Genomic DNA, 6,827 nt, shown 5'->3' with positions numbered 1-6,827 from the left:
GGTGTCCCTCTTTATTGGTTGGAACAGATCTAATTCTCTTCATGAAGCATCACATTAGCCTGAGCTGTTGTGAAGTAATATAAGATTGTGATAACTCTGATTATTTAAATTCTCCCTCCGATGGGGGGGAAAAACAGCTAGTAGTCTGTAGCTATCAGATCCAAAAAAGTAGATGTCACATCACTGAGATACATATCACTTCACCACTGGCTTGGGGAATGGCAGGCATATGGAAAAATGGAATGCAACACAGTGAACAATAGCTGAGGGAGTGAAATTTTTGGCCAGTGACACCAGGGCAAATTCCTACTCTCAAGAAAAGTTCCATAGGGTCTTTAATATTCATTAGACTATAAGAACCTAGGTTTATAAGGACTTGCCTGAAAGACCAAAGCCAGTCAAATGCTGATGTTGTCTACCTCACATTAAATGTCACATCAGCCGATTTATCTACTTCAGTAAAGTAAAACGCTCAGTTGACCCTGTTGGGATTTGAGCCTGTGGCACAAGAGGGTAGGTATTTTTCAAACCGAATACATAATACTCTTCTCTCAGATTCAGCCTTACATCAGGAGGTATCATCCTACAGCTGAACCAATGTGCAGTTTTTTTTGTAGATTTACCAAGATTCTGTTAATTTACAAGGATGCACTTAGGGCCTGATCCTGTAAAGTGCTGAGCACTTTTTGTGAGGTGCTTTCATTTTCCATTGGCTTCAGAGGGACTTTAAGATGCCCGTCATCTCACAGTAGGTGCCTGGCACTCTGGCCGGGCTGAGATTTGATCAAAGGCAGAGACAGCTTAGAGGATGCTCAGATTTAGACAAAAAATCTCACTGGGTTTGGTGTTGCCAATTCTCATACTGTTATCAGTATGATATTTAGTATTTTTCTTCAAGCCTCAACTCCAGGAGTCCTGGGATTATACAAGACTATTCACTTTCACTGGATGGGAGAAAAGTTTGACATCATGAACCCTAAAGGCTCAAAAGCCAGAAGCAAAAAAGAAGACTAACATTTTATTATGTTTTAAAGTGATTTGGGGAAAGCCTGATTCATGATTTTTGAATATTTGGGATTGGCATTACTTGGGCTTGCACGTTTGTTTCAACAATTCTAATTTAACTAAAATAAGATAAACTTGGCAGAAGTCCCTGGCTATGTTCCTGCCATGGAGCTTTATAGTCCGTTTGCTTTCCAACGCAAAACAAATGTATAAAGCAACAAACATGGAAGTTTTTTCTGCTATCCCAGAGCTCCCTTCCTGTCTTCTGGACAACAAAATCCACTCTCCCCGCACAACATGAGTAACCTGGCACCTCTGCAAATTACTGAGACTGACTAGCTGTGTCTAGACAGAGTTTGCTCCCGGCTGGGAATACGTCCTTAGGCCTACTGTGGACACCAACAGTACAAAGTGTGTGAGGGCTATGGGCAGTGGTGAGCTCCAGCAGGTTTGCACTGGTTCGCAGGAACCGGTTGTTAAATTTAGAAGCCTGTTTAGAACCATTTGTTCCAGGACAACCGGTTCTGAAAAGCTTTTAAATTTAACAAAGGCTCGGGCAGCTGTCCACCCGGCCCCAGCTCACCTCCCCTTCTCCCTTGAATGCTGCACCCTCCTTCTCCTCCCCTTCACCTGCTTCCCGCAAATCAGATGTTCGCGGGAAGCCTGAAACAAGTGGCAGGCAGGTAAGCAGCCAGGGCGTGGGACAGCGCGCGCGTGGCCCAGTCCGGCTCCCCCTGGCCCCGCCAAGCCCCCCTGGCCCGGGCTGGTCCCAGAAGAGCGGCTCCAGTCCAGCCCGGCCTGGGGAGTCGGGCCCCGCGGCTCCAGCCCAGCCCGGCCTGGCCCGGGGAGTCGGGCCCTGCGGCTCCGGTCCCGGTGCCGGCCGAGCAGCTCCAGCCCAGGCCAGCCCGGCCCGGGGAGTCGGGCCCTGCGGCTCTGGTGCTGGTGCCGGCCAAGCGGCTCTGGCCCTGCCCAGGGAGTCGGGCCCCACGGTGCCACTCATGGTCCCACCCCCAGGCAGTGTGGTAAGGGGGCAAGGAGCAGGGAGGGGGTGTTTGGTGGGTTGTGGGGGGATGGATAGGGGTCAGGGCAGTCAGAGGGCAAGGAACAGGGGGATTGAATGGAGGCAGTGATCCTGGGGGGCAGTCAGGAAGGAGCAGGGGTTGGATGAGGTGGTGGGGGCAGTCAGGGACAGAGAGAAGGGGTGGTTGGATGGGGCAGGGGTCCCGGGAGGCCAACAAGAATGAGAGGAGGGTTGGATGGGGTGGCAAGGGGCAGTCAGGGGACAGGGAAGGGGGGGATAGGTCAGGGGTCTCGGGGGGTTGTCTAGGAACATGGGGGGTTGGATGGGGTATGACCCACTGGGGGGGGCATGACCCCCTGGTGAGGTGAGGAGGAGGGTACCCGTTGTTAATATTTTGGCAGCTCATCACTGGCTATGGGGACACAGAAATGGGATGCTGGAGAGGCAAAGAGGAGTGCTGTGGACACTGTGTCAAATACCTTGTAGATGCAGTCCCTGAGCCAGTAACACCCATTAATTTCTAAAATACTATTTTTTTACACTAAACGCGCAAATCCTTCTGATGGTCAGCTGTAATTCCACTAGAGAAAAATTAATAAAGATTGTAATGTTCTTACATAACATCAAGTACTGTCTACGATTAATTGGTAATCTTTCCTTAATAGGTCAAGATTTTGCTTTCTTCCATAGCTCCCTAATTTTTTAATGGTTTCATGAATGTTTATTATATTATTTGTAGTTTTATATAGTGACCATTATAAAAGCAGGACTGGGTTAGGATGTGAGCCAGCACCTTTCATATGAGCCCCCTGTTACTACATCACTAGACTTTTAGTATACATAAATAATTAGCATTAGTCTTTTTTCGAAATAGTTGGCTATCCTATTAGAAAACCACTCTAATTTCATAAAACTTTCTACAGCAGTTCTTCTGTGTAATGTTTTAGTATTAACATATAAAAGATGCTTTTCTGCTTGCCTGCCTGGATTATGAATCTTACATCTGAAAGATGCAATTTATTATCAATACATGAAGTGGATTGCTGTGCTTCTGCAGTTTATTAATAGCTGTATCCATTATTTTCTTTTTTTTAAAAAAGAGGGGGAAAAGCTCTTACACCCTTCCTGTGATATAAGCAATACTGTTAACTGAAGAGTTGGCTGGAAAGTATGATAGTGTACCCTACTATTATAAATCAAGTGAGCTCACCTTTAAATGTCTGTCTTGCTGGCCTTATTCTCCCCTTTGGGCATTGTTCCAGTCACTTTTTGGTCTTTTTTATTTTAAAGACAAATTCTATCCATATGGTCAAATGACAGAAGTATACTTGCCCTCAGATTCAATTAATGAGTGTTTTTTCTATATATTATCCAAGACTGCCATTGTGCAAGGGAGTGGAGGGTGTTAAGGTTTCAAATGAAAATAGTATATTACTAACCTAACTGCATCAAACAATAAAAGACCTTGTTGGAAAATACATTTAATCTAAATATGCATACCATGTTTCACATGGATGGTAAAACTCTGAGACATAGGCATTATTTGACCTATATAATAATTCAAGCCATATAACAAAGTTTACAAACTCCACACTGGAGAGCAAGGGGTTAAGGAGTAGTTCTGGGCCCAACTGACCTCGCCCAACCACACCCACAAAGCCTGCACAAGCTGGCACTGAGTTAAAAGGGGAAGCAGAGGAGCTCAGGAGGTGGCAGGGAGCAGACTGCTGTTCTGAGGTAAGTTCTGCCTAGGAGCTGACTGTCTAAGACCTGAAGAAACCTAGCAAGAAGATGCAGGTGAGAGACTTTATCTGAGATCCTTTAATTTTACTCTGTGGGGAAAAGGAGACTTTGGTAGGAAATGGTCAAAGGAGGTGGTTGCTCATCACTCCAAGATGTAGAAAGTAATTTCCCACTAGTGGGCACCAGAGACTGGTGGACCTGGACTCCCCTAAGAAGACAGATCAACAACAGGAGTCTTCATCCCACAGAAGAAACCAGCTGAGGAAGACCCTGACCATTCAGGGGTGCAGATCCTCAAAGTCCCTGTGCTAAAGGGGAGAACTGGAAACCCTTAGGGACAGTATTTGTAACAGGGAAATGACCTGCCACATGCTTGCCTTACCACTAGATAGCACTGTTAGTGGTTCTCCTTCTACAAGCCATTATTATGAAGAGGCTGTAGTCCATAGTAAGGATCTCACCAGCTCCATTATTAGGAAGCACTAATTTTGTTTACTTATATCTCTGCCTTAAACTAATTTGGCTGTAAAATTGCTAGATTTTCTCTAAAGGGAAAGCAGAAAGCTTCTGTAAAATTTGAAGAAAATTGGTCCAAATTTTTTGAGTTACAGATCATTTAAAATATTACCATTATTTAAAAGGTTGACATTTCCCATATAACTCAAAAATATCTTACTACTCCTTCAATCTTTCCAAATAGGAGTTTTTAAGAAGATACAACTATATTTGAAAAAAAGGTTGTAATTAAGCAACATTTATTAAGTTTTTGTGATGGATGGTTTGGGATCCTATTTATGTTAATAGGAGTTCTTGCCACCCTTCGAACTAGGAATAGGATCTGGACCTGTATGCATAAAATGTTTGGCTCAGATCTGTAAAGGGACTTATGGGTTGTGAGTATTGCAACACCAAACTTTTAGGCACCTTGAAAAATCACTGAATCTACAAAGCCTGAATTAGGCCTCTAGGCTCACTATCCACAAAAGCCAGTGCTAGGTGGGAAGCTGCCTAAACTAGCTAGAGATGAGGGTTGAAATTAGGTGTCTCTCTTTACTTGTGATCCACAGCTGGGAACCCTTCTCCTGGAGTTAGGCAGCGTAGGGCCCCTATGCTGTTTCTTGGAAGACTGGCTTAGGTGCCTGCCTAACCACACAGGGTGTAGCGAGGCAGCAGCCTGTGGGAGATTCCAGTTCAAATCCGCTCTCTGCCTGATGAGGAGAAGGGATTTGAACAGGGATTTCCTACCTCTCAAGTGAGCGCCCTAGCCACTGGCATACAAGATATTTTGCTGTAGGGCTGTGTCTCTCTTGCTGAAACTGTTCAGCTTTGTATCAAATATTAAGTGGGCCATGGAGTGCATGAGTGGCACTATAGCCTAGGGATTAGGGCACTGACCTGGAATGTGGGAAACCCCTGTTTAAATAACTTCTCATCAGGCAAGGAAAGGGGGGAATTGAACTGGAGTTTTCCACATTCCAGGTGAGTGCCCTAACCAGTGGGCTAAAGATTACAATAGCAGCCTGCCACTTTGGGTGGAGTTAAACGTACTCAGCATATACCTACCAGAGTGGGCCCTGCAGGCAAGATAAACATTGCTCTACATATCTTCACCTGGTTTGAGGATCATGCAGGGGCTTTGTAATAACCTTAGTCCCAGATTTGGACCTTAGCGTCCAAAATATGGGGGTTAGCATGAAAACCTCCAAGCTTAGTTACCAGCTTGGACCTGGTACCTGCTGCCACCACCCAAAAAATTAGAGTGTTTTGGGGCACTCTGGTCCCCCTGAAAAACCTTCCCTGGGGACCCCAAGACCCAAATCCCTTGAGTCTCACAACAAAGGGAAATAATCCTTTTTCCCTTCCCCCCTCCAGGTGCTCCTGGAGAGATACACAGACACAAGCTCTGTGAACCCAAACAGAGTGAATCTCCCTCTCTGTTCCCAATCCTGGAAACAAAAAGTACTTTCCTATTCCCCCCAGAGGGAATGCAAAAATCAGGCTAGCGATCCAACACACAAATCTCCCCTTGATTTCTTCCTCCCACCAATTCCCTGGTGAGTACAGACTCAATTTCCCTGAAGTAAAGAAAAACTCCAACAGGTCTTAAAAGAAAGCTTTATATAAAAAGAAAGAAAAATAAGTACAAATGTTCTCTCTGTATATAGATGATACAACACAGGGTCAATTGCTTAAAAGAATATTGAATAAACAGCCTTATTCAAAAAGAATACAAATCAAAGCACTCCAGCACTTATATTCATGCAAATACCAAAGAAAAGAAAACCATAGAACTTACTATCTGATCTCTTTGTCCTTACACTTAGAAACAGAAGACTAGAAAGTAGAGCTACTTCTCCAAAGCTCAGAGAAGGCAGGCAGACGGAAAACAAAGACAAAGACACTCAGTTCCCTCCACCCAAAGTTGAAAAAATCCGGTTTCCTGATTGGTCCTCTGGTCAGGTGCTTCAGGTGAAAGAGACATTAACCCTTAGCTATCTGTTTATGACAGGCTTAGATATAAGAGAGGCATCTGGGCGCCTGCCTGAGGCAGCAGTATGGATGCCCAGAGGCAGAAAGGTAGTACCTATGGGAACTCTTACAGCACAAATTTCGGTGCCACGTGAGTGTAGGTATCTACAGAGTTAGGTGGCAGCTGAACAAGAGTTTTGTGGATCAGTGGTGCCTTAGGTGTCTAAATCCCTTTGAATCTGGGTTTTTCTTTCTGTTGCCTGGTTGCACTTTATAAAATAACATAATGGTTTTTCTATAGAGAGTAGCTCATGGAAACTTTCTTATAGCTCAAGGGGAAGATATACATGTTTTGGAGCTATGTGGCCAGCTTTCTAGTTCCAGTTCTGTAGGTCTCTGACTTGCTATGGAGAGGAGATATCCTCTTCATAGGTCAAGCTAATTTTGATCTTCTGTTAATTAAAAGAGAGAGTGAAACGCTTATACCACTAACTCTTGTTGGGGAAAAGTCCATAGTTTGTTGAGGAAGAGTCAACATGGTTTTGTAAAGGGAAATCATGCCTCACCAATCTAGAATTCTTTGAGGGAG

Source organism: Gopherus flavomarginatus, chromosome 3 (genome assembly GCF_025201925.1).
Source record: "Gopherus flavomarginatus isolate rGopFla2 chromosome 3, rGopFla2.mat.asm, whole genome shotgun sequence".
Taxonomy (NCBI): domain Eukaryota; kingdom Metazoa; phylum Chordata; order Testudines; family Testudinidae; genus Gopherus; species Gopherus flavomarginatus.
The sequence above is the reverse complement of the archived record's forward strand: the minus strand, read 5'-3'. Positions refer to the sequence as shown.